This window comes from Danio aesculapii, chromosome 9 (assembly GCF_903798145.1).
Source record: "Danio aesculapii chromosome 9, fDanAes4.1, whole genome shotgun sequence".
Taxonomy (NCBI): domain Eukaryota; kingdom Metazoa; phylum Chordata; class Actinopteri; order Cypriniformes; family Danionidae; genus Danio; species Danio aesculapii.
Window position 1 is genome coordinate 21,686,161 of NC_079443.1, and position 26,453 is coordinate 21,712,613.

Sequence of the window (26,453 nt, forward strand, 5' to 3'; positions counted from 1 at the left end):
AAAGATTTTTCAAGATCATATATTAATGATATATTGATAACAATAAACAAAACATTACAAACTTATTTAAGCACTGTTAGTGGTAAAAGAAGATAAAATCTGAAAGTAAACCAAAGATTTTTGATTAACCACTCGTCATCAACACATTATAATTTTTTTCTTCTTTGCTGAAAGATTCCTACATACATGTCTCTGTCTCCAAAACAAAGACAAGCGATGTATGGAATAAAATTCTATAGCTGAATGTGAGTGCGGTCCATTTTGTGTGTTGGTTGCAGAATAAAAATGATCTGCGAGACTCCCGCAAAATATTTCATATAAATAAACAAAAACAAACAAATGGACATTTTTCTACCGCACTAAAGCAACAAGGACAGCAAAAATATAAACGCTTTACTGGCACAAGGCTATACTTTGTATTCCTGCTTCCAGCACACAATCGGAGAGAGCTTTCAGTATCTTTGGCTGCACAATCAAGCAGAAACACATTATTAAAGCCGCTTCACAAGGGAAGGGCCAAACTCTGAATCGCCATCCATCTCCTGCATATACAGTAGAAGAACATTTTTTATTTATTTAATTGTTTTCATTTAATTTTTTTATTAGTGGAAGAATTTCTGCAGTCGAATATGATGTTTGGGTCAAAGTAGCATCCCAGCGCATCCCTGTAGTTACAGTCAACAAAGTCACTAAAAAATGTAGTCAAGTGCATAGTCAAGTCAAGCGAATGGGCCGTTATGTGTGTGTGTGTGTGTGTGTGTGTGTGTGTGTGTGTGTGTGTGTGTGGCAGGAGAATGAAATTATCTGTGGGACTATCTAAAAATAGCAAAATACATATTTTTAAAAAAATAAATCAATGTATCTACTGCACTAAAGCAACAAAGACAACTGACACAAGGCTGTACTTTTGTATTCCATCTTCCAGCACACGATCAAAGAGGTCTTTGGGTAAATTGTGGTCACACACTTGAGACTCACTTAAAAAGCCTTTTCACAAGAGAACCACCAAACAGCGAATCGACGTTCAGCTGCCGAATTTTTGCAAAGTGGAAGTTTACTCATGTCACCATCTCAGCGCATTGCCATTCAGTCAACAAGGTTCTCTGCTCTACAGCACCAACACAAACCCCTGCTGGCAACTCCTACCCGCTTAAGAGGCCTGTGGAGCTGTCTTATAACTGGGAGAGAAATAGAGATTCTTGGCTTTAAGAAATTTGATAACTTGCTGTTATACTTAAGTTTGTAAGTAGGAGTAAATTGCATGAATTCTCAGAACTTAAGGCTAAAATGACATTTTGGGAAGCTTGATAAATATGGACCTATTCAAAAAAATGAGGCACTCTAATTTTCACCTAAACAATACAAACGCTGTCTCTTGTGACCACCTGTGTTCAGATGCTTTGATGAGAGCTGTGTTTTCAAGAACTGTCCTCTTAAAGTGATTTTTTTTCCCCAGACCCAGCCAATCCCACTAAATTTAATCTTATTCCAGAACCATGTTGTAGTCAACATTTTTGAAGTGTATCATCACAGAATAAATGGACTGAGTATATTTCACCAATATGCCCAGATTATTTCTTGAATTGTAACTTTTAAATGTAATATTATATGTCTAATATTAGGTTTTCTTCTTTAAAGGAAATCTTCTAATGGATTTGTAGCTTCCCATGTTTTACTGTTGTTGTTGTTCAATTCAATTCACCTTTATTTGTATAGCGCTTTTACAATGTGGATTGTGTCAAAGCAGCTTCACATAAAAGATCATAGTAAATTGGAACAGTGTAGTTCAGTTTGTAGTGTTTAAGTTCAGTTCAGTTTAGCTCAGTTCAGTGTGGTTTAATAATCACTACTGAGAGTCCAAAGACTGAAGAGCAAATTCATCGATGCGCAGCTCTACCGATCCCAAACCATGCAAAATAGTGGCAACAGCGGAGAGGAAAAAAAACTTCACCAGTCGGCGAATGTGAAGAATTAAAAAAAGCTGTTTTTGTGACATGGGATATATGATTTTCAAAAGTAAATTGCTGTCTAATTTGACACCCAAATCTTTTATAGTAGAGCTAACATTAACTTTGTATCCCTCTAATTGTAGGTTGAGTTGTGAGATCTGTTGTGTATAGGATTTAGGCCCAATAAGTAATAATTCTGTTTTGTCTGAGTTTAAGAGAAGAAAATTGTTGGTCATGCAGTCTTTAACATCTTTAATACACTCAGTTAGCTTGGACAGATTAGACGTCTCGTCAGGTTTAGTTGAAATATGTAATTGAGTATCATCTGCATAGCAGTGAAAGCTGATCCCATGTCTTCTAATAATGTCTCCCAGGGGTAGCATATATATTGTAAACAGCATAGGGCCTAGAAATGATCCTTGAGACACCCCATACTTTATTGGGCTGACTTGTGAAGGCTGTCCATTAATATTCACAAACTGGTAACGGTCAGCTAAGTATGACTTAAACCATTGTAGAGCCTGTCCCTGGAATTCATGTTATTGGAAAAGGGAAGAACATACAAAGCATATGCAAGATCTGTAAGTCTCTTTCTGTATGAGAGATCATGTATGTTATATACTGTATGTATAAAAAACCTTTCATAAAAGTTGTCCTAAAGCTATTGAACAATACCCACACTCAAAAAAAAAAAAAAAAAAACTTTTGTTGCTTGTTCAAACTACTTATTTACATTAAGTTGAAACAACACAATTCTTAAGTTTTTTTTTGAGGGGGGACAACTTAATTGTTTTATGTTCAATCCACTTAATTTTGTAAAAATGATTAAGCTAACTTAATAGAATTGTGTTGGGACAACATGAATGGATTGTGTGGAACCTAACATTTTTTTAAAGTTCATTCTTGTCCTAGGACTGTTGGCAACTGCAGTTTATGAGCAAACAGGAAAGCAAACAAATGAAAAGGATATACAGTAGGTGGCAACTATTATTTAATCTTAATGTATACTGCATCTTTTTGCACAACAGCAAAGTTTGGTGTGCTTTTTCATAGAATGAAATAGAATATTTAGAATATTTCTCTCCCTTAATAATAATAATAATAATAATAATAATAATAATAATAATAATAATAATAATAATAATAATAATAATAATAATCCTCCTTGGAATTTTGTCCCAGAGATGCCCAAAGATGGCCCATGCTAACCTTTGACTTGTTCCACCATCCCATCTGAGAAGAGAGGGAGAATGATGTGGAAGGTTAGGGTGAATGCCTTCAACGGAGATTTCTAATTTTCTGATTTAACATAACCTTTTGTTAAATTGGTGAGCTACAGAAAAAGCTAACTGAAATGAAATGTTTGAATTAAATATTGTAAATTAATCAGATTATTTTTTTATGTAAATACTGTCACTCAACGAATAGAGGACAATGGCAAGCAAATCAAGACAAAGGCAGGTGAAGCTTAACTAATGTATTCTACATTGAACTCCGTTGTGTTATAAATGAAATTGTTTATGGTTTTATCATAATAATTAATTATGAAAAAAATTATACATCCATTTTGCTTTAGCTTAATCTCTATTTCAGAGGTTGCCACAGCGAAATTAACTGGCAACTATTCCGGCATATGTTTTACGCAGCGGATGCACTTCCAGCTGCAACCCAGTACTGGGAAACACCCATACACACACTACAGCCAATTTAGTTAATTAAAAAAAAAAAGACCGGTTGCAATAGCAAACATGTCGTGTTGTGTGGTAGGATGCCAAATTCGAAAAATAGAAAACTTAACTTTTACAGTACACCACACTGCTTTTAATGCCAACCGCATACATCTTTGGCTAAAAGGGAGGTGAATGGAGTGAGGACCTAATTAAAAATGCAGCTCTCATTTTATATCAGGTAAGTTCACGCTATGCTGAATCATTCACATCACTCGTTTTTGATTGCAGCAATGATTTCAGCAAAAACAATTAAATATGGTTAATTACACTGCGGACACTGAATGCTTAGAATGAAATGTAAATATGTACGTTGACACACCCTGCCGTACAGGTGCAGTTTGCTGTCAGAATGCAGTTTTGCTTGTTGATGTTTACCCAGGCCTTGTATAGCTCGGTCTTCTTTCCTTGTCTTTGGCTAGGCAGAACCTTTTTAGCACTACAAAGTGTTGAATCTGGTAATCATGGAACATTATTTATTGCACATGACCACAGAGAACAAACTTGTAGGCATCCAAAGACTTGTAGGCCTTTAACTTTTCTCTTGTAAAATCACTTGGAGTTTTAATGAGATAGGTAGGTAGATAGGAGGGTGCTATCACAAATGGACCTGTCACATGAACGCCGCTCACTTTAACGTTAATTTTGCTGTTCGTCTGTGCTTATCACTGGGTGACAAGCTGTTATAATACGCTGAAAGCATTATGTAAATATTATATATATAATATGTAATCAAAATAACTTATTTCTAAGACAACAACAAACTCTGTACCGCATCAGATGTCATTCCCTTGCTGTAAATGCTAGCGCTCCCGGTTTTTTTCTGCAACCTTGCTGCGTGTGCATCCTGAATGTTTACAAACTGGTCATTTGTCTATAGCGAATGTCTTTTGACTGTGAGGGAAACCGGAGCAAACAAAGGAAACCCACGTGAAAACTCAACATTTAAATGCAAACTGGCCCTGCCTAGACTCAAACCAGCGACAGCGCTAGCCACTGAGCTATTATGCCACCCAATTAGTAATACAATTAATTAATAAATTAGGATATTACCATGGCAACTTTATTGTCATACAGTTTGTTTTATTTACCTTCGGCCCACCACCCTCAATCAAGTCTCATTCGCCTTTTTCTTCATAAGAAAAAGTTTGGGCACCCCTGGTGCAGAGTATGTGGTCTTTTTTTGAGTTGTTAGAATGCATTCGACAACACGAGTGTGCTTGCACTGTGAAAGCAGTTTGATTGAATGCATTTCAACCACCTCTAGAATCTTTCAGACCTCTTTCACATCAGGCATAAATGGGGTCTCAGTCACAACAGCAGCATTCAGTCTTTGTTTCCTCCACTTATTGACCGCATGAATGCAGATCTGATCTAAGGTCAAACATACAGCAATTGTTCACAAACATGCTTTTAAAAATAGGTGTTCATTTCATTCCAATTTCATCACGAGCTGTAAATGTGTCCACACTATACTAACATACACAGCAGCTGATTATCTGAATAGGCTGCAGTAAACAGTGATGCAACTGCTTGCCTAATTTGCCAGGCCTTATTTTGATGATTTTTTTTTCAGGTGTTTATAAGATTATCCCTTCACACAGACAGGCCGTCTGTCACCTCAAGAGCCAGGCTTTAATTTCACCCATGGCTCCCCTCTCTTGGAACTCGTCCTCGGCATAATTGACTTTAACAGGTTTGAGCTCAGCTGTGGCCTGTCTTGGGATTCAACTGTTACTCCCTCTATCTCTCTCGCTCTCTATAGTGCATGATTAGTGGTCTGCTCCATTGGGAAGGGCTGCTGGGATTTTCGGGCACCAGGTGTCTGTTGGACCAGGGGGGGGCCCAGTGTTATCAGGCAGCCGTACGGAACAGACCCGCTTAAGAATAATCCCGCTTCCCACGGACACGCGATGGACAGCCATCAGCTTGTTGCTCCCCTTGAGCTATCATATCACATAGAGGGCGGGGAGAATGTTTTCGCCAGCGCTGTGTTAATTATAAATCGCCTAACGAGACGAGGCAGTCAGGTGGAACAGCAGTGCGGAGGGTTTAATTACAATTCAGTTTTTTCTCTCTGCTGTAAACGCAAACCTGGACTTTTTTTGTGTACGGTTTCACACACAAAATCTCGCTCAAACGCACACTCTTTATCTTTCTTGTCACACATCGGCTCGCTCCTTTTCCCTTCCTCCACGCCAGATATCAGCATTCTGAGTGAACGGATCATTTATTTTTGGGTTTCTGCTACCTGTCTAGATGTTCCCGGCTCTTCCTCGCATGCACACAACCTCCAGTGCTTCATGAAGGGAGGCATTTTTTTTTCCTTCTTGGATAAAATCCGGCACCTCAGTAGCGGCCAATTAAAATCAGCGCTGACAACTCTTTTTTCATGTGCTGACAGGATCACTGTCCCTTCACCTGAGGGGGCTCCAGGTGTTTGTTCTCAAGCGTCATTCCTCTCTTTTATTTTTTAACTAGTTCGTCGAGAGACATCGCGCTTCTCTTTGCTGGCACCTGCTCTCAGACACTCATTATTTCGCTCTGTTTTTTTGACATTCGCAGCTTTTAAGCTTTTAATGGCAGCTAATGAAGACCACACATCACGTTGGCTTCTTACTTGACACATTCGACACCCTTATCATTAATTGTTACACTTGGCTACCTCTTGTCATCACACTGACTATCCTTCATAAAGCGTTAATAGACTGCGGAGAATGTCAAATGGGGTGGAAGGGTTGTATTGTCTTCCCAGAGGGATGTTTAATGCCCTGAGGTTTCTCTTTCATAGTTCAGGAGATTTAATGGACTTCTCAGTTATGATTTATACAAGTAGCAACTTTGTCTTAGATGTTTTGTCAAACTTTTTTTTATTGTTATGGGTAATCAAAAAAGATTTCAGTACAATTTAGTGTTTCATTGAGATGAGAGGAGAATGTGACAACACTAACCTAATCTGTGAAACTTCTTAATGCTTATATACTGTTCGGGAGGTTTTCATCCACTCTGGGGTGATTTTGAGTCTTAATTTTGCCACAACCTTCTCTGTGTTTCAGCAAATGGATTGATTTTTGGTGACAAATCTTATTTTGACACATATTTTGGGAAAATGCTTTGAGATTTTTCAAAAACTCAACAATACAAATTGACTGCCCTTTCGTTATGTTCATGGCTGTTTTTGCCCCATAGACTTCCATTATAATCACATTTTTTAATTGGAAATCCATGATACCTACAGTATAATCATGAATTCTTGATTGTTGCTGGTTTTCCCTGTTGGGAAGAGGTAAATTTACTAATTTTTACTGTTGCAATGCAAAAAAAGATTAGTTTCTGGAAAAAAATTATATGATTATATGGAGTATACTGTGTGTGGGTTTGTGAGAGAGGCCTTTGTGCACTTACATTGATATGTTTTAGAAAATAAAAAGTAAGCCCCTCAATACAGTAAACATAGTAAGAGTATTTCTCTATAGAACTGCAAATAAAAGCCAGAAACTTTTTTGCGCTGCCTTAACTAAGCGGTTAATGCAGCCATGTGATGATCAACAGTAAAAATGAAAAGTTTTACCTCTTCCCAACAGGGAAAATCACCAATCGAGAACGCGTGATTATTTGGTGTCATGGCTTTGCAATCAAAAAATGGAAGTCAATGGGGCAAAAACAGCCACGAACATAACGAAAGGGTAGTCAATTTGAACAGTACACAAGGGTTAATATAATAAATGCTGAATTTAAATTGAAATATTAGATCCAAACTTCAGCCTAAACTTGCTTTTTGAATAAGTTTTCAGTTATTACTTACTAAACATGAAAAAAGTTAATATAAATAGATAAAAAATAATTTTATATAATATTTATAATATAATTATAAATATTTTATAATAATTTAAATATTTATATTTATTTTTTTTACATTTTTTTTTATTCATTAATTACAATTTTTTATTTCCTGACTGTGACATTTTGTGATCTGAAAATTCAGACCTTTGAAAGCAGGTTTTAAAGTGCAAGCTTTAGAAAATTATACCATTGTTGGCTCTTTATAAACTATAAAAATGTTATTTTGTGAAACAAAATTAAAAGAGTATGTGTGTTAGTACATAGTGTTTATTTAAAAAGGAAAATTGGATACATAACAAAAGACATATAGTTTATTAGAGACAAAAGAGATATATCTATCATCATGGCAGATAATATACTGAATTTTGTTTGGATCTCTTCTAATGATAGAACACACAAAGAGGAATACCATCATCTCTCTGGATACAGTTTGCATATTAAGGGACATCTTAGATAGTACTGTCTGTAAGCCATTTATTGGCTGAATTTCTACCAAAATAAATAAAAACAGAGACTTGTGGTGCTATCTAGGGATTGCTCAGTTTATATGTGAAACAGATTAAAATTTAAGATGTTTTCCCACTGATAGCTAATCTTCCCCTCCAGTGAGCTGTTGAGGCCTGTGACTGGCTCATTGAGTCAGTGAACTGAACTCAAGAACCGGATCAGCCGATTCATGAACAAATGGGAATAAATAACAGATTGTTTTGTTTTTGTCTTTGAGTAAAGAAAACTTCAGGAATGACAAGTCTCCATTTACTCTCAATTTAAACTCTCTACTGTCTAGGAAAAAAGAAATAGGATAAAATACATCCCATTTCTCGGTGTGTGAGTGCGTTTTTAATCTTAAAGCTATACAGTATGCATCCAGCATGGAAAGCAGACAATGTGTAATCAATGGCTTGCACTAGCTTTACTCTGTTCATTCAAATGAGTGAATGACTTTATTGGGATTATGCAGCCCAAGCGGGATTCTGAGATAAGCACACAAATCCAGGAGATAGCATAGAAAAGGATCGACCTATAGATCTCTACCTACTGACCATAACTTATTTTTAAATCAGCATTTCATTGTGACGCAAAGTGGTTTATAGTGGCTTCATCAATTCAATGCTGAATTCCAGCTGGTTTCTGGGAACGTTCTGTCAGAAATCATTAAAGCTATTGTCCCCCTGCATTTTCAGACCAAACCGAACAATCTCCTGCTAAAAGAAAGAGGGTTTAGTCATAGGCGAAAAAATTTAGGAGAGCGAGACTGGCGAGAGTAATAATCCTTCAATTATTTTAAAAGGACCATCTGTCACTAGCGAACGATTCTTATTTTATGTAATATACTTTAGTGGTGAATTTGAGGCTGTTTAATATGGCCAAAACCTAACCTTTCGTTTTATTTTTTGCTCTTGAAAACACCTTTGAAAATGACATCCACACTGAAAAAAATGTCTGCAAAACTGTTGCAAACTATTTAATTAGGTTGAATTTAAACAAACAAATTAAATTGAGTAATGTTCAACTTTATTCGTGTGTTTAAATTCAGCCCAAATAAATAGTTTACAACCCCTTAACTTAAAGAAAATTTTGTAAATCCAAGGAATCATCTTTGAATCATTTTTTTTCAGTGCATAAATGAAGAAGCACAAAAAACGTTAGACACCTTTCGTTTATCTATTGAACTCAGAACATTGGTCAATTTTAGATTAGCGCTTAAATGTCATCTTTGACTCTAAATCGAGTAGTTAGAGCAAATGATTGAGTTTTCCGTCCTCGTCGGTCTGTTTAACATAATTGCAGTTCAGGGGCTACTTGTTTATACCTTTGCCTGTAATTGTTACTGGTAGCTAGTTCATAAAGCGTTTGCATCAAATTAATTAAAATGGCAGACTATTTGATTAAACAGTCTCAAAAGTAATTTCCTTATCATATTCGGGTGAAATTGATTTCATGCAGTAAAGCTTCAAGTTGGTCCACGTTGAAACTCTTTTACCGCCGCTTTGTCTCTTTAAAGCTCGCCTGTCTGCACACATTTGCTTCACAATTAATCACAGCCATTTGAATTCTCGGAGCACAGCATATGCTAGTAGACAAGCTAATTGTATCCATCAATTTTCGCAGCTTGTGTCAGATTTACATTTCAGGCAACTTTAGCGCGAGGCTTCTATGGATTAGCAGGAGAGCAGCACACGTTAAACTTGCCTAATAAACCACAGATCCGCAGGTGTGAAGGAATTATGGTGGAGTTTTTGCATTTGTTGCTGTCATGTTGATATTGGGGTCAATTTGCAGAAAAATGTCTGCTCGGGATGAATAATTAACGGAGGCTTCTTTCTACTACATGCTAACAAAATTCCAGGAAGGATTATTATTATTTCCTGACCATCTTCAAATTTTAATCGGGATACTAACAGTTGAAATAGCTGTTGTGCAAATAAGATTTAATCGTTCAGTTTATACATTTGCTGTCATTGTGGAATATGGTCAACGGTTTTGGGATAAACATGTAACATTCTAAAAGCATAACAGTCATTGCAATAGAGAAGCAGTCATAAAGTCAAATGTCATAAACTGCTTGCCTATTATTATTATTTAAGTTCCATGTATATGAATATATATGTTACTTAAAAATATTCCCCATTTACAAAAACCAACATTTCTTTCTCATTTAGTTAAACATTTTTTTTAGTTTATTCCAATTTAGTTTATTCAGTTCACCTATACTGCATGTCTTAGGGGAAACTGGAGCACCTGGAAGAAACCCATGCAAGAGAACATGGGGAGAAACCACACAGAGACTCCACACAGAAATGCCAAATGGCCTAGCTGGGACTTAAACCAGCTACTTTCTTGCTGTACGGTGACAGTGCTATACCCACTGAGCTTATGAGCCTAACCACTGAACCATCCTGATCTCACAATATATTTTTAAAACCTTTTCTTTCAAAAAAATCTGTTAAGACAATTTAGAAATGAGCAAGTGCTCTCTTTTATTTCGGAAATGCTTTTATTTTCCAGAAAATTCTTTGTAAAATTAAAACATATTATATATATATTTTTAAATAATATAAATAAATTGCCATTTGAAACAAATTCTAAATATAAATGGGACATATAGATTGTATTATTATACAGTAATGTATTTATAATTCTTTTTCCAAATAGCAGTTTATTTCTAGGTATATAATATATCCTGATCTATTTTATTTATAAAATAATTTACTTTATTTAATAATACATTGTCTGTTATTTTCTTAGCTTTTTTCCCTTTTTTTTTGTTAGTTCTTACAAAAGCATCAGGATATTCTCAATTTCTAAAAAAAAAACAGACATTCACTATTTTCTCTCTATGTGCACCAGACACTTTCTGAAAAACACCCCATGTAAGTTACAATGACTCAATATAAAAATACCTTTCATCCCAATTCTGTTGCTCAGTTTGAACTGCAACAGATTGCCTTGACCATGCCTACAAGCCTAAACGCATTGAGTTGCTACCATGTGATTGGCTGATTAGAAATTTGCATTAACGAGCAGTTCACAGGTGTGCCTAGATAGATAGATGGATGGATGGATGGATGGATGGATGGATGGATGGATGGATGGATGGATGGATGGATGGACAGATAGATGTCAACTTCTCAGTGCTTCTTAGTACTTGTCATGTTTACTGTCATAGATTTATAATATGATTGATTTCTAATGCAATTTACACTTCAGTGCATCCTCTCTGCCTGTTTTTACAAGCGAGTTCAATCATATTATGTTTATGATGTTTAACAAAGAGCATGCCTGTTTGATGAAAGGAGCCATACATTTGGCTACCATGGACCAGCGTTCCTCTGATCTGTATGAGGATGGAGCTTCCTCAATATCAACATTTATGCTCACCCTCACTTTAAACTATTTGCTACAACTTGAATGCCGCTGTTGTGTGAGAAAAATTCGTTTTCTGAGATTTTCTTAACATCCCAATTACATCCCAATAACATCAATGGCACATTGATTACCAGTAACAGTTGATATTAATATAACTAATACAATCTTGTGTCAAATTGTAACCAGGAAGTCGGGTAACAATGAAGTGAGGATCCACGTGCAGCTTTTTTCAAAAGCGAATGGTCAAGCAGGCAATGGTCATCAAGTACAAACAGTAGCATGAAGGCAAGCGTAGTCAAGTCACAGGCAATAAGGTCGAAACAGGCGGCAATAACATAAACGAGGAAACAAGGCTAGGGTCAAGAAACACTGAAAGACTGTCATCGGTGATCCAGAAACAGATGTGCGTGAGGTGCATGACGAGATTTGTAGTTCATAAGGTGACAGAATGGTTGTCCGGATGATAGTGCATGATGGTGCCTGAATTGCTGGTGATCATGACAGAAATATGACCAAACCCAACATTATTATTATTATTATTATTATTATTATTATTATTATTATTATTATTATTATTAATATTATTAACATTTTTTATTAAAATTATGTGACTATTTAACCAAATGTCTGGGCTTGTCTATATTTGACTAAACGTTACGCTATGTTGAGTGTGGGTACGCTTTTTAAGAAATGCACTCCAACTATGAGCCATGACCAGAACTTACTTACGTACTTTACTTATTGATTTATTTAAAAAATTTACATGTCTCTTCTGAATCAACCTGTATGTGTTAGTAGTGTTAAATCTTTGATGTACACAACAGTTTTACATTCAATACTATTATGTTTCCTGCCTTTTAAATGGCATCAATAATATAACATTATTTGGAGGGCTTTACTGCAATGAAAAAAAAGTACCAATATGTTTGACATGGGTGGTGTCAGAAAACCTAGTCATGCAATGATCAACAATCATCACAGTTTTCTAAATACCTCAGAAATCCTCTTGTTTTCCTGGCAGCGGCTGTAAGGCAGTCCTCATATGAATTCCCTCCTCGTCTCTTAGGCCATCAACGTGCAGCGTGACCTGACCCGTACCTACACTTGTTTAACCATCCATGTCTAAGCACCTGCAGCAGGGCCAGTCAGTGGCGACAGGATGACAGTGGCCCCATGGGTTTGAGGGTCTCACAATAACCAGAGAGTTGATTGAGTTCACAACCCTGACCCGTCCACTACTCCTCTCTCTTCCTCTGCTGACTTCACTGCAAACTCATGATAAAGTGTAATGGCCTTCTCCCATGACCGCTGGCCATTTAATTGATTTTTGCACATCGGCGCAGGAGATCTGAATTATCTGAGAGATTTACCAGGATAGATTAACAGGACTGAATGGAGAGTCTGTCTGTGAGGGATTTGTCTTTTTTCTAAAGAAGGGTCAAGGCTCTGTTGTTTGCTTTAAATGAAGACGAAAAATGTTGTGTTTGAATAGTGTTCTGTAGAAAGTTTGGGTTCACTCTTTTGAATGTTTTCTGAAGAAATATATTATGAAAATAATTCGTTAAGAGTTTATATAAAGAGCGGTATGGTGGCTCAGTGGTTAGCACTGTCGCCTCACAGCAAGAAGGTTGCTGGTTTGAGCCCCGGCTGGGTCAGTTGGCATTTCTGTGTGGAGTTTGCATGTTTTAGCCGTGTTCGTGTGGGTTTCCTCTGACCCGTCCACACCCGTTCGTGTGGGTATCCTCTTTCCACCACAATCTAAAGACATGCGGTATAGGTAATTTCGATGAACTAAATTGGCCGTAGTGTATGAGTGTGTGTGAATGCGAGAGTGTATGAGTGTTTCCCAGTACTACTGTAGGTTGTGGCTGGAAGGGCATCCACTGCATAAAATATATGCTGGAATAGTTGGCAGTTCATTCCGCTGTGGGGAGCACCTAATAAATAAGGGGCTACGCCGAATGAATGAATGACGGATTTAATTAATTAAGTAATTAATTATTTTTTTACAGTAAATTACCGAAACGTTTTAAAAAAGTTTATAACTGTGTTAGCAAAGCTGAATTTTCAGCTGTCATCACCCCTATCTTCAGTGTCCCGTTATGATTTAGTGCTTAAAGGCATAATTGAAACCAAAATGAAAATTTCCATTAGTCAATCTGTGACATAAAGACATACATTTACATTTACAGACATACTGTAAAAGCCATTTGTAATTCAAGATCAGCTCCTTAAAGACATAATTCAATTAAAACTGTCATTTGCTTACATTTTACTTATTACAAACCTGGGTGTATCAATGGTATAAATGTTCAGGTTTCTTCAAAATATCTTCTTTTTTAGTGTTCATCTGAATAAAAAACAAAACAAAAATAACTCTTAAAGGTTTGTAACCACTTAAATGTTACCACTTGTAAATGGTGAGTAAATTTCTATTTTGCGGTGACCTACAATCACTATTTTTTAATCAACATTGAAAACAGTTTCTGTGCCTAATACTGTTTATTCGTGGACATTTGCCCCCCTGGATTGTTTGTTGAATGAAATTGATTTAAAAAATAACTTTATATCAGTGTACTTTAAATGTCTTGAAGGATTTAATGTATCCTTCTTAAATAAAACTATTACTTTTTTAATAATCGTCTTAATTCTTAAATGTGACCGCACATTTTTTAGATAATCAGTGTTAATATATTTCAGCACAGCCACAATGAAAGCATGAATTAGTCACATTTCAAATGAAAGATATTGTAATATTATTAAAACATGTACAGACATCGGATTCACCAGTAACTCCAGCACTATTGACAGCAGAGTTTAATGATTAAAGCGCTTGGCTGATATTTTTGCTTCTTAGTTATATCCACCATCAGTCTCAATATTACTCACCCAAACCTGACATTCGGTTCACTTAAAGGTTCATTTTCCTGCACAGACAGATTGTTTGTTTCATAAAGCATTGTTGTTTAATCAGGAGACACATATAATAAAAAATTTATGTTGCCTTTATACGTTTTTTTGGCTCTCAAAATGCCAGTAGCCATTGCATGTTATGAATTACCAATGACCACAGTTGCAGAAATCGTAAAATCATCTTGCATTTGATTTACAATTTTTTTTTTCATATATAGAAACTAAAAAACAAGACAAAAATTTTAGGAAAAGCATTTTTTTTGCAGTGAAGAACTGTTTAATAACATACACCTCCATCCTCATCAATCATTTCAATCTGTCACTCATCCAGTTCTCCTATTTCATAGTATTGTATCCATATTTTAAGCAATAAAACACATAAACATTAAAAATTATGGGAACAGAACAAGACTATAAAAGGAACTGAACATCTATAAGATATTTCAATTTAAAAACTCCAAACTAACAAAACATTCTTTTCCCAAATATAAAAGAGTTGAAATTGGGGATTGCAGAGCTTGTTGAAAATAAAATCTTCAGCGCATTAATAATCCAAGATGGAGAGTTGAACCTGTCACTATCCGTCGAGAGTTTTATGGGAAGCAATGTTCCAAAACCCATCTCTATATGCTATATCTTCTGGCCACTGGAGTGTGACTGAAATCGCTTGAATGAATCGATCAGGTTCTCCCTTTGCAGTACAATCCTCTCTGCACCACCCCCTCCCCCTCACTCCTTCTCAAACTGAAACGTGCCAGTTGCTTGAAGTTTGGGAAAGCCATTTTGGACACAATGGTGGGCACTTAAAAGCCCTGGGAAATAAGACAGAGGTCAGAGTTGGCGGAGGGAGGTAGAGCGTAGCATTGGAAGTCAATATATGGCAGTGGGTTAGAAAGAAGAGAGATGGAAGGAGGGCATGGGGTGTTAATAGAATGAAAGAATCAGCAGGATGAGCCAGAGCCAGTCCGGCATGCAGTGTTGACAGGTAATCATTGAATGTCAACCATGAGGAGGGAACAGAAGCGAGCAGGACTCTGTCTCTTTACTGTTTTTAGTGTTTCTGATGGTGGATGACAGCCGATGAAGTGCCACAGTAATCCCACTGTGAGGACTGAAACTTTCAGGAATGAGACAATTCTTTCAGATGGCCTCAGCTAACGATTTGTAGCATCTGAAAGCTGAAATGAATGCGAGTTCAGGTACTGGACCTTCTATCACTTAGACCAGATGTTCTAGTGCAGGGCCATGAGGACATTTTGTCTTTTTTTATTTGAAGGAACATTTATTGTGTCCTAGAAATAAGTACATACAGTACATTCACTTGCAGTGACATTGTGTAATAAAACAGATATTAAAAAACTTCAGATTTATATATAACAATGGGGTTGGGAATATTCTTGCATTTTGGAAAATGCCTGTTATTCTCATCAAGGCTATATTTATTCGGCCAAAAATACTGTATGAATTGTTACATTGTGAAATATTGTTACAATTTAAAATAATGGCTTTCTATCTTAATAAAATACTTCATTTATTTATTTAATGGTAAAGCTGATTTTTCAGCAGCCATTACTCCAGCAATCTTTCTTTTTAAAATAATAATAAGTTTAAGGTAACTATATTTACTTGACAAATCTCAAAGATTTTGGAGAATTTATTATTATTATTTTTTTTATTATTTAAGCATTTTGTCACATAAGTGTCTGGGACAACAGAGGTGAGGATCCACATGCAGTTTATTAAGAACAGTAGTCAGGCAGGCAACGGTCAAACAGGAGCATAAAGGTAGGGATGGCTGATGTGAAACTGGCGTTTCGGTGAGATTCCGAAACGCAAGTGTTTCAAAACACTGCAACAAAGCATGATCAAAAACACCCAGTTCACGTGACTTAGGTGATTTAAAACACTCAAGTGGCGTGACTAAATTGTTTCGAAACACCAGGTCATGTAACTAAAGCAATTTAAAACATCTGTCAATTTAGAAGCATTTCGAGACCTGGTGAATCTGACTGACAGTGTCTCATGTAGCCTAGTGTAGCGTGTGCACAAAGTAAATGCGCTGCAAAAAATAAAAAAAAAGTTCACATCCCGATTAGTACAAATACTCTGAAATTATTATTGATGTATTTTAAAAATGTTCCTTTTTTGTGGCCAAAACAAGACATATTTATTCACAAAGTGTTTATTTGGTTGTTTGACCAATGTTAAAACAAAACATGTAACAAGAAAAGAACTAGATTTTTAAACTAGGTCATCCAAGATCGTGGTCAAAAACAGGCAAAAAGTCAGTACAGACGGCAAAGAAACAAAATACACGGTAAAATAAGGCAAGGGTCAAAACATGGCTAGACAAGGCAAGAAACCACTTATGTGATGCTCTGAAACAGAAACAAAACTCAGCAATGTCTGAGTCAATGTGAGCAGTTTATATAGTCTGTGTAATTAGTCCTTGAACAGCTCTCAGCTGTGTGTGTGTAATCAAAGGAGAACCAGAACAGGTGTGTGTGTGTGTGTGTGTGTGTGTGTGTGTGTGTGTGTGTGTGTGTGTGTGTGTGTGTGTGTGTGTGTGTGTGTGTGTGTGTGTGTGTGTGTGTGTGTGTGTGTGTGTGTGTGTGTGTGTGTGTGTGTGTATGTGTGTGTGTGTGGTAGGATAGTTGTAGTGGCAAAAAAATGTTACTTACTCAAATGCATTTACTTCATTGCATTCAGTCATTATTTATTTATCAAACATGTTTGTAGTCTTATCAGTTAACTGTTGATGTATTAACTAACATTAACAAATTTATTGTTTATAGATATAGATGTGTATGATATGTACGTATTTATAGATATGTTTAACAGCATAACTGTTTATACTGTAGTTCGTTTTTATCTCAGCTTCATTCAGTAATATTAATATATACAGCTTTTAATTTTAGTAATGCAGTTGGAAAATATAAAATTTACTTAATTACCAAGTGGTTAATTACTGCAGAGATGAATAAATGCTTTAAACATATTATTCATTTTAAGTTCACGTTAAATAATTTAGTTAACTAATGGACCGTACTATAAAGTGTTAGCAATTTATATGCTTTGTTATTGTACCAATGCAACGCTAAAGCAAGCTAACATTGTAAGCTGAGTCTCCAATGCTTAGCACTTGATATCTATCTGAATAACTGAATATTGATATCTTGATATCTATCTGAATAACTGAATATGTTATTTTTGATATCTATGAGCTCTTACTGTCATAATGTGTTTCAGACAGAACATTTTTGGGATTCTAGAATGTTTAGAAGGAGATGGTGAGTCAACTTACAAGCTTTAAGAACAAAACTAAACTGAACTCAGTCAATCCAGCCGTGCTGAACACTATTTTTGTGGCATCTTTGTGAGATGTTTCTGTTGTAAAGTGCTGAGAGGAGATTCTCTCGGCTTTAGCACAAAACTGAACCAAACACAAAACTTAACCGAACTCAGTTCACTTATAATGGTTTGCAAAATCTTTGAAGTTGTTTCTGTCCTAGAATGTTGATCATGAATCTGTCATTTATACCAAACTCAAATCACATGCTGAGTTTTGTTTGTGAGACCACAACTAAACCAAACTTTGCCAATTTGTCTGTGCTAGTCATAATTCTTGTGACATCTGGCAGTTTTGAGTTCACAAAGTCAACAGTGTAAGTTGTAAATGTCTGTTTAAGTTGTGTGACATTGGCAAGTTGTAGCTTAAAGAAACTAAAACGTTGATTATTCATTGATTCAAGTTTTGTGTCATCTTCGAGGGTACCAAATCTCTGACGTTAACAGTTCTGCTATCAGTACTGGAGAATTATTGCTAAATAATTGTTACCTACAGTAGAATAATTTAACTGACCAACCTTTTCTCATTTGCGATATTTGATATTCGCCTGCACTGTTCGCAATCTTATGTAAGAAATTTTTGTCTAGTTCTGGCCAAAATAAATCAAAGAGGGTATGTGAATTGCAGGGAGCACAATAAGACAAGAACGGTCCTGACTTCTGCCAGAAAAGGCAAACATGTTGATGTTCCTCTAGAGGAATGGTCATTTGCAGCCTACCTGCATGCTCCAACTGTGTTCCTTCAAACTATTGTACATTCTTTTACAGATTTTTTTTTATTTGTTTTACAATGACTGGTTTACTAATAAAAAGGTAATAATAAAATAAAGTGTTGTTAATTCAGATTTTTTTTATTAAAAAAAAACACTTCAAGAAGTAACGATAAGAGTACCGTTAAAGTACTGAACCAATAAGGGGTATAGATGAAAGTAGTAATATCGCTAAAACCTTAATGATACCCATCCTTATCTGTGAGTTTTAGAGTGTTTAAATTTTATGAGATTCCATGAAATTTAGTAGAAGGCAACAAGAAAACCTGCTTGGTTTTTGAACAAAAATGAACTGAATTCCAAAATTACACTAAACTCAGTCAATGTATCTGTTCAGATCACTGTTTATGTGACGTGTGTGAGCTGTTTCATTGTAGCATGTTCCACATGGATCTTTTATGGAATTCCATGTTGAGTGGTTCAGATGTTTAGTTAACTGAACTGAACTCAAATCAGATGTTCAGCACTCTATTTTTGTGGCATCTGTGAGTTGTTTTTCTGGTTTCATGACATTTAGGAGGAGACAGCGAAGTAACTAACCGGAATTCCAAAATTATAAAAGTCCAATGGATCTAGCTGAGCTGACATCTGTGAGTCGTTCCTATTGTAGAGTGTCATTCGTTAGTAAACTTTCATGACAGTTAACTCAAAGTTTTAGAACAAAAGTAAACCAAGTTCTGAAACTAAACCAAGCTCAGTGGATTCACCCCATATAAGTGCTATTTTTGTGACATCTATGAGTTATGTCGTGGTGTTCCAGACTGATCAATTATATGGTTCTATGACATTTAGACGGAGACAGTGAGCCAACTTGCTAGGTCTTCGAACAAAACGAAACCAAACTCAGTAAATTTATCAATGCTGAGTGCTATTTTTTGTGACATCTGTGAGTTGTTTCCATCACAGAGTGCCGGAAGTGTTTCCATTTATAAGGTCTCATGATATTTAGGAGGAATCAGCAAGGCAACTCACACAGTTTTATACCAAAACTAAACCAAAGCATGTTTTTTTTTTCTTCTTAATAGCTATAAAATATTAAGCACTGAATGATTTTATGTCATATTTGTGTTATTAATATATTAATAATGTATATACAAATATACCTGGTTTTAAATGTTATATTTTACACACACACACACATAACATATATATATATATATATATATATATATATATATATATATATATATATATATATATATATATATATATATATATATATGTAAATAATAAATGTATTTATTTCAATATAATTATTGTGAAAAATTTTAATAGTAAACACATTTGACACAAATTTCAGCATTTCAGCAAGATGATTGATTGATTGATTGATTGGTTGATTGATTGATTGATTGATTGATTGATATTAGTTATGGGTCATATTACACAGTGCTTATTTTAAAGGAAATAAATATTTGCTTTGTAATTCCTAGTCGGCAGTTAGCTCTCTACAACTCTCACATGGTCGCCCACTGCACCTGGTCAGTACCTGGATGGGAGACCACATGGGAAAGCTAAGTTGCTGCCGAAAGTAGTGTTAGTGAGGCCAGCAGGCGGCACTCAACCTGCGGTCTGTGTGGGTCCTAACACCCCAGTATAGTGAAGGGGACTCTACTGCTCAGTGAGTGCTGTCTTTCAGATGAGACGTTAAAGTGAGCTCCAGACTCTTTGTAGTCATGAAAAATCCCAGGATGTCTTTCGCAAAAGAGTAAGGGTTTAACCCTGGCATCCTGGCAAAATTTGCCCACTGGCTTCTGCCCATCATGACCTCCTACCCATCCCCATATTATAATTGGCTTCATCACAATTTGGCTGCCGTCGCGTCATCCAGGTGGATGCTGGACAATGGTGGTGGATGAGGGGATTCCCCCCAATGCGTATAGCGCTTTGTGTCTAGAAAAGCGCTATATAAATGTAAGGAATTATTATGTGTGTGGGTAAATATAAATTATAAACACATGAACACATTCAGTTAGGTTTTAGTCCATAAGCTGAACCAAACTCCGTTAATTCACAACTTCTGCTCCTTATTTTTAGTGTTTTCCAACCAGAACCTGTTTCTTTCTCTCCACTTTTTCAGGCCTGCTGGCTTCGGGACAGTTCCTGCGAGGAATTTTCAGCAGTGGATACTTCATCCTGCAATCGCCAAAGGGTTATCTGTCCTCGCGGTCGGTGATGCTGTGACAGACACATCTTTCACGCTCTGATCTTCCCGAGGGGGAGCCACTGAGGATTAGCTGGCAGACGATGCATCAGGAGGAGGAGGAGAGGCCGTGTTTATCTGCTGTCCCCGTGTCACAGAGAGCTTCTGAGGAGCATTCGGCTGCCAGCGGCTTCGGCGGCCCTCCGACATCCAGCTGTTCACCTCACTGCCACAGCTAAAGTGATGAGTCTCAGCCTTCCCTTTCAGGTACAGACCACCATCTTCTCGCTCTAATTGCCCGCTATAGCCCAATTCCCCAGTCTGGGCTCCGCTATCTCAGAGTCGGTAATGTGGGAAAGTGTACAGTGTTGCTTGAGAGGTCTCTGCCAAGCTGCGTTTCCTCTTTTCCATGTGCAACTGGATCTAATGAAGAGAAATAGCTGCCATTTTGGGTCTCCACGCTCACTGCATGTCACTTAGAGGAGACATCTATTCATTCAATTATAAGAGCGGTCTGACAAGGTGACTCAGCTGAGGCTTTCTTATTGCGTATAGTATGATCAGTATTTTAAAGCGTTTTACCAGTACAGTTGAGTATTTTAGAAATGTAGTGTCTTTTTTTACTCATTTGTTTTTGTGCATTCCAGGAGTTTGGCAGGTTAACTTGACCATGTTGTGTGGTTTTATGGTTTTTGTGGCGATGTTATTATGATTTTTGATTTTGAAATGTTTTAATAATGTATTTAAAGTGTTTTACCAGTACAGTTGAGTATTTTAGAAATGTAGTGTCTTTTTTTACTCGTTTATTTTTGTGCATTCCAGGAGTTTGGCAGGTTAGCTTGATCGTGTTGTGTGGTTTTATTGTTTTTGTGGCAATATTTAAAAAAATTTTTATTTTTAAATTGCTTTAAAATTGAGTTTGAAAGCATTTTTCCAGTACATTTGGGTATTTTACCAATGTAGGGTATTAGTATTATTATTTGTTTACTCATTTATCTTAATGCATTACAGGGGTTTGGTAGGTGAACAATATAATTTTCCTTTTTGGTTTGAAAGGTTGTTTTAAAATTGTATTTTAAAGCGTTTTACCACTACATTTGAACATTTTACCAATGCAGATTTTTTTAACTCATGTATTTTAGTGCATTCCAGGGTTTTGGCAGGTTAGCGTGACCGTGTTGTGTGGTTTTATGGTTTTTGTGGCATTATTATTATTATTATTATTATTATTATTATTTATTATTATTATTATTATTATTATTATTATTATTATTATTATTATTATTATTGTTATTATTATTATTATTATTATTATAATTATTGTTGTTATTATTTATTTATTATTACTATTACTATATCATTATTATTATTATTATTATTATTATTATTATTATTATTATTATTATTATTGTTGTTATTATTTATTTATTATTACTATTACTATATATTATTATTATTATTATTATTATTATTATTATTATTATTATTATATTATTAATATTATTTTTTTAGGTTTTATAATTGTAGGAATAAAGTGGAATAATATTAATACTAAACACATTTATTCATTTTACTCCAGCTTAGTCTCTATTTCAGAGGTTGCAACTATTCCAGCATATGCTCATATATTCATGCATATGCTCATATACACATATGCTGGACTGCTTTCAAAGGCTGTCAAATGTTAATTCAGAAATGTAGCTTTGAATAAAGTTTCATATTGTTTTCTTTATAGAATTTCAACCTAAAGCATCATAAATATTTTTTTTAAATGGTAAATATTTGATTTGATCTAATTTTAATCTATTTAATGATATTTCCATGTTATTTTTAAATATCCATTTTATTATAATTTTTTATTTTTTTTTTATTTTATATATTGGATGAATGATCTTAATGAATATCATTAACTTGTGATACATCATTATGCAAACACCTGAGCAGATTTCTCTGCTTGAAAGACTCACAAGCGGCAGATTAACCTGCAGCTGCATCTCAAATATGGGCAGAAATCGATGATGTTTGTCTATTTAATGATATTTTCAGTATATGTTATATGTTTTATTTTATTTTGAATGAATGAAGTAATCAGAGAACTGTTATTAACTGAATTATTTATTTATTTATTTTTTTTCAAACACATTCATCGAAATATGCACTTACAGAATAAGTCTGTTCTGCCAAGATGGCTAAGCAGAAGTTTCTCATTGTGTGATATTAAAGCATTTTACAAATCCAGTGTAGCCTTTCACTCATATATTGTAGTGCATTGTAGGGGTTTAGCAGGTTAGAATGACCCTTTTGTGTGGTTTTTGTGGAGCTGTCAGCCAATCAGCCTCATATTGTCATTTTATTATTGGTCATATTGTGCTGGACTGATTTTAAGGACATTACTTTATTCTGAAGTGACAATAATAGATGCTTTTAACTTATGCTTTTCCCTACCAGCAGTTTTTGAAAAAAAATAATAAAAATGCCAGTCACCACCAGCATTTTTGATGATTTTCACCTCAATTGTACAGCCCTTAAAGTATTTTCCACATTCTACCTTTTGTGTTCATGCTTATAAGATATATTTATTCAGAAATAGATTTTTGACAAATAAAAAAGTATGCTTTTACTAATGCATTAAGTAATGCATTTTCAAGAATATACACATACACATATACAACTTCGGTCAGACCTCATAAAGAAGGGAGTAAGCCAAAGGAAAGTGAAAGCTAAACAGTTTCTGTGTTTGTAAAGGAATCTCTCTCACCCAGTTCTTCATTCCAGTGACATACAAAATGGTCAAAGCGTGAATGACCAGACACTGAACCCATCAACACCTGCCCATTTAGCTGTATAGCTTTTCATACATGCGGATCTGATCAACATGTACTCTGTTTTGCACTCAGGAAACCAAGAAATCCTGTAACTCATTCACTAGGGCTTTCCTTACCAAAATACCATAAGTGTAAAAGGTTTCACCTAAGAAAATGTTGAAGTTTCTATGAAATATTTCAAAGTAACCGATGTGATATTTGTGTTATATGTCATGACTTTAAAGGCAATATTGATTTTGAAAGCACATTAATTAAAATTGTATGGATTAAGTGGGATGCATATTAATAATATAAACATTTAACAATTTGAAACAATTTGACATTTTGGCAAGATCATTGACTGATTAAGACTACAAATTAGTGGGTCATATTATACTGTACCAATTCTACAGGCAATATTTATTTCATTTGAAGTGACAGATGTTTTCAAAATTGTATGTGTAAGATCAATATTAATTATAACACATTTAACAATTTGACATAAATTGACATTTTAGTAAGATTGATTAATAGATTCATTTCACCTTTGCAGTTATTATATGTTATATTATATTGGACTGTTTTTATAGACATTAAATCAGATGGATGGATGGATGAATGAATGAATGAATGAATGAATGAATATTGCCTTTTATAGCCTTAACTTATGTGTATTTAGTAAGATGTATTGATAGATTTGTTCCCTATCGCAGTTATTATAGGTCATATTATACTGGACTGCTTTTATAGACATTAAATGGATGAATGGGTGGATGCATGGATGGATGAATAAATTAATAAATTAATGAATAATTATAGCCTTTTATAGCCTTAACCTATGTGTATATAGATTAAATGCTAGATTTGCTTGTCTACTGCAGTTATTATAGGTCATATAATACTAGACTGCTCTTATATACATTAAATGGATGGATGAATGAATGAATGAATGAATGAATGAATGAATGAATGAATGAATGAATGAATGAATGAATGAATGAATGAATGAATATAGCCTTTTTTAGCCTTAACTTATGTGTATTTAGTAAGATTGATTGCTAGATTTGTTTGTCTATTGCAGTTATTATAGGTCATATAATACTAGACTGCTCTTAAGACATTAAATGGATGAATGAATGAATGAATGAATGAATGAATGAATGAATGAATGAATGAATGAATGAATGAATATAGCCTTTTATAGCCTTAACTTATGTGTATTTAGTAAGATTGATTGCTAGAATTGTTTGTCTATTGCAGTTATTATAGGTCATATAATACTAGACTGCTCTTATAGACATTAAATGAATGAATGAATAAATGAATGAATGAATAAAGCCTTTTAAAGCCTTCACTTGTGTGTATTTAGTAAGATTGATTGATAGATTTGTTTGTCTATTGCAGTTATTATAAGTCATATTATACTGGACTGCTCTTATAGACATTAAATGGATGGATGAGTGGATGGATGAATGAATGCATGAATAATGAATGAATGTATATAGCCTTTTATAGCCTTAACCTATGCGTATTTAGTAAGATTGATTGCTAGATTTGTTTGTCTATTGTAGTTATTATATTCAATTCAATTCAATTCACCTTTATTTGTATAGCGCTTATACAATGTAGATTGTGTCAAAGCAGCTTCACATAAAAGGTCACAGTAAATAGGAACAGTGTAGTTCAGTTTGTAGTGTTTAAGTTCAGTTCAGTTTAGCTCAGTTCAGTGTGGTTTAATAATCACTACTGAGAGTCCAAATACTGAAGAGCAAATCCAACGATGCGCAGCTCTACAGATCCTGAACCATGCAAGCCAGTGGCGACAGCGGAGAGGGAAAAAAAACTTCACTAAAGGCGGAAGTGAAGAAAAAAAACCTTGAGAGAAACCAGGCTCAGTTGGGCATGACCATTTTAATTTCTCCGCTGGCCAAACGTCTTGTGCAGAGCTGCAGTCTCAGTGGCGGAGGCTGGAAGCTGGCCTCAGCGAAGACTCGTCTGTCTCTGGAGCGTCACAGGAAACAGTGTCATGTTCTCCACTCTTCCATGACCATCGCAGTAGTTGCTCAGGATTCGGCCAGGTCCAGGATATGGAAACCTTGGGATCATCTCGTCGTTGGTCTTGGATCGAATCAGTGACTCTGCATAGTCTGAGGGCCTCGGGAAGAGTATCCCCAGGTGGAAATGGAGAATAAAGTAAATAATAATAATAATAAATTATAGGTCATATAATACTAGACTGCTCTTATAGACATTGAATGAATGAATGAATGAATAAATGAATGAATGAATATAGCCCTTTATAGCCTTATGTGTATTTAGTAAGATTGATTGATAGATTTTTTTCCCTAATGCAGTTATTATAGGTCATATTATACTGGACTGCTTTTATAGACATTAGATGGAGGGATAGATGCATGAATAGATGGATGGATGAATGAATAAATTAATGAATGAATAAAGCCTTTTATAACCTTAACCTATGCATCTTTAGTAAGATTGATTGCTAGATATGTTTGTCTATTGCAGTTATTATAGGTCATATTATACTGGACTGCTCTTATAGACATTAAATGGATGAATGAATGAATGAATGAATGAATGAATGAATGAATGAATGAATGAATATTGGCTTTTCTAAACTGACTACAGAAAAAGAACGAATGAGTTGAAACATACTGCTCCCCACCATGACATCCAGAATGAATCCAGCCCTAATCTAATCATACATGATTGAATTATTATGTGAATGAAAGTGTCCCCTAACAGAGATAATGAGATAGTGTGTGTAGCATATATTTGACCTTAACTTTACCCCTCTCCATATTAAATAAAACCAATTCCACTGGCCTTCCCACATGCCTGGCAACTTCATTGGACTTTAAACTTTTTTCTAAAGCACTGTTCTTTTCACAGGAGTAAAACTTTTTAATGAGGCAAAAAGATACTGAGTTCACCTTTAAATTATTAGTGTCTAGAAGACTTTTTTCCCTTTCCTTTTATGATGCCAGCTTGCTAATACACACAGGTAGAGGTTTATTATCAAGTTGTGAGCTTCTGTGGTTTTATGGACAAATAAGGCAGGCGGA

At 35.1% G+C, this 26,453-nt stretch overlaps 1 protein-coding gene across 1 annotated transcript in view; it reads left to right on the top strand.

Annotated features, from left to right (window-relative positions):
- thsd7ba (thrombospondin, type I, domain containing 7Ba) overlaps positions 1-26,453 on the top strand; it is a 402,582-nt gene that overhangs the window by 59,148 nt on the left and 316,981 nt on the right. The window contains exon 2 of the mRNA XM_056465204.1: positions 20,501-20,830. The gene's annotated coding sequence lies outside the window, so the exon portion shown is untranslated. The remainder of the gene's footprint in view (positions 1-20,500; positions 20,831-26,453) is intronic.